The sequence below is a fragment of the Dendrobates tinctorius genome, unplaced genomic scaffold, assembly GCF_039654945.1.
Source record: "Dendrobates tinctorius isolate UK_male_01 unplaced genomic scaffold, ASM3965494v1 ptg000038l, whole genome shotgun sequence".
Lineage (NCBI taxonomy): Eukaryota > Metazoa > Chordata > Amphibia > Anura > Dendrobatidae > Dendrobates > Dendrobates tinctorius.
Window position 1 is genome coordinate 17916512 of NW_027361706.1, and position 3489 is coordinate 17920000.

At 34.5% G+C, this 3489-nt stretch overlaps 1 long non-coding RNA gene across 1 annotated transcript in view; it reads right to left on the minus strand.

Moving 5' to 3' along the window:
- Nucleotides 1-591: 591 nt before the first annotated feature.
- The window catches only part of LOC141088352 (uncharacterized), a 13866-nt gene continuing 10968 nt past the window's right edge, over nt 592-3489 (minus strand). The window contains exon 2 of the long non-coding RNA XR_012231915.1: nt 592-911. This is a non-coding gene — a long non-coding RNA (uncharacterized lncRNA). The remainder of the gene's footprint in view (nt 912-3489) is intronic.

Consider the following 3489-nt stretch of genomic DNA (forward strand, 5'->3'; position numbering starts at 1 on the left):
GGTGAGCAGTGTCAGGGTTTTGGTGTCACCTCAATACTGATGGCATGTCTTTAGGACAATTCTTCAGTATCTGATCAGTGGGTGTCGGGCGCCAAATCTCCACCAATCTGACACTGATGAGCGATCCTGAGGATAATCCATCATTGATGAGGAGCCCTACAACCCCATTAATTTAGAATTAATAGGATTAAACAGGATTTCATTACAAAGTTCATAGTGAAATAATACTATTTTCCTCATTTTTGTAGAAGAAGAATACATCAGGTGTTTTCTAGCCAGGGACAGCTGTCTTAAGATTTCGGACAAGGTATTATTGTAGTGAAGGATAAGAAATCCTCCAGATCTGAGAAGATCCATCATAGGGAAATAAAGGGCTTATTCTTATGTAATAGTGGCCAGATATGACCAAACCTAGGAATCTACTGACAGATATGTGCTGTGTTATATATCCCTCTAACTCGGCTTCTCCTCCCTCCAGTATCTCCTCGCCATGGTCGTCGCTTACTTCAGGAGAGCAGGACTGCCATCTTCAGAATATGGAACCTTCTTCTTTCCAGCTCTGTGAGTCTCTTTTATTATTACACATTCACGTCTATAAATAACATTGTTTATTTTATTGTAAAACCAAAATCTCTTTTCGGCCACTCGGCTAAATACATGATAATGGCATTTGTTGTTGTTGTCTGTATTTTCTTCTGAAGTGGATTGTAATTTATTTGGTTTCATTTCTCTTCCCTCCAAGGTTTTTAGCCAACCAGTTTGAGCAAGAAGAGGTGCGATATCGACAGAAGATCTACCGCTGGGCCCTTGGACGGAAGTGGAGGATGAGGAAGGACCAACTGCTACAATGCCGCAATGTTCTGCTCACCAGGATGGGATTCCGGGCTTGGGTGGATCGGGACACGTGTGATCTGGTGAGCAATAGAGACAATAATAATATAAAGCTGATCTGTAATTAGATATCACAATATAAAGAGTATGCTTAAATAAATCCCTTAGACCTGATGAGGCACTTGTACTTACTTTGTAAAGCCACGTCAAAATGGTCGTGTAATCCTGATATTAGGCAGAGCATTTTATGACTGCAGCCATAGCTGGACTCATGACATGCTTGTTCTAATATCAAGCAAGAAAACTTTAATAAGTGATTATAAAGTCATTCTGACATGGATTTTCAGTCATCACACCAGTATCATCAGGTCTAAAATATATGCAAATTGGATTATGATTAATGGAGACATATGCCCTTTACACTCTGATTATAATAACTTATTTTATTTTAGATCATGGCAGAAGACCCTGACCACTGGGCATGGAAGAGAGAGAGGAATATCCACTAACGCCTGGAAACAGAGCTGCAGGACCTGCAAGGAGAAGAACATGATGGGAAGAGAAACATGGCTGACGGTCCTAGAAGAACAGCTAGAAGACGATGAAGAACTGGAGATAGTAGAGAAGTATGCTGGTATGGTGTACAGGGTGTATATACTCGATTCCTTGATAGGGCGTTGATCCAGGGAGCTAGTCTGATTGCCGTATGTGGAGTCAGGAAGGAATTTTTTCCCCAATGTGGCGCTATTTGCCACATGGGTTTTTTTTGCCTTCCTCTGGATCAACATGTTAGGCTATAGGTTGAATAATAATTAAGAAATAATAATATAATAAATATAAATATATGTTAAATACATAATACATTAATATATAAAATATATATATAATAAATATGTAATATTTAAATATAATAAATATATAAATATAAAATAATATATAATAAAGCATATAATAAATAATAATATAAGCTAATATAATATATAATATAAAAATATATAATATAAATATAATATGTTAAATATATACTATATTAATATGTATAATATATAATATATAAATAGAATATAATAAATAATATATAATAAAGCATATAATAAATAATAACATAATCTAATATAATAAATATATAATATAAAAAATATAAAATATAAATATAATATGTTAAATATATAATATATTAATATGTATAATAAATATATAATATATAAATATAATATAATAAATAATATATAATAAAGCATATGATAAATAATAATATAATATAATATATAATATAAATATAATATGTTAAATATATAATATATTAATATGTATAATATATAAATATAATATAATAAATAATATATAATAAAGCATATAATAAATAATAACATAATCTAATATAATAAATATATAATATAAAAAATATAAAATATAAATATAATATGTTAAATATATAATATATTAATATGTATAATAAATAATAAAGCATATGATAAATAATAATATAATCTAATATAAAAAATATATAATATAAATATAATATGTTAAATATATAATATATTAATATGTATAATAAATATATAATATATAAATAATATAATAAATAATATATAATAAAGCATATAATAAACTTCCCACTATTTAAACTTTCCATGATGTGTCTGAGTCTTTATTTTATACTTTTATGCGTGGACAGGACTGCTCTCAGAGCATTACTGTCCTCACTGTTGTTGAGGGACCCAGTGAGCAGAAGCATAAGAGGGGTAGCCCAGACTCAGTCTGAAGCCCCCCTCTTGTGCTTTTGCTCACTTCCGCGTAATCTTGCTCTGGCTCTTCCAGGCATGATTTAATCACGAAGATTTAGCCTTTGTAAGACAGAGTACAAGACAGAGTACAACAGCGCCTAACAGCGTCGGACTGGAACACCTTGGGCCCACCAGAGAAAATCATTCTTGGGGCCCACTATGTAGCTGCATAGAGTTAAATACCAGACCACCAATTATGCGGTAAAACACGCTAATATCCGGGTATAATATAAGGTTGTACATGTCTTAATTATGTAGCAGGAGTTGGGGTAGCCCCCTCATAGAATATAAAGCAGCCCCCTCACATAGTATAATGCAGCCATCTCATAGAATATAATGCAGCCATCTCATAGAATATAATACTGCCCCCCTCATAGGGTATAATACTGCCCCCCTCATAGGGTATAATGCACCCCCTCATAGGGTATAATACTGCACCCCCTCATAGGGTATAATACTGCCCCCCTCATAGGGTATAATACTGCCCCCCTCATAGGGAATAATACTGCCCCCCTCATAGGGTATAATACTGCCCCCTCATAGGGTATAATACTGCCCCCCTCATAGGGTATAATACTGCCCCCCTCATAGGGTATAATACTGCCCCCCTCATAGGGAATAATGCACCCCCTCATAGGGTATAAAACTGCCCCCCTCATAGGGTATAATACTGCCCCCCTCATAGGGTATAATGCACCCCCTCATAGGGAATAATGCTGCCTCCTCATAGGGTATAATGCTGCCTCCTCATAGGGTATAATGCTGCCCCCTCATAGGGTATAATGCTGCCCCCTCATAGGGAATAATGCACCCCCTCATAGGGAATAATGCTGCCCTCCTCATAGGGTATAATGCTGCCTCCTCATAGGGT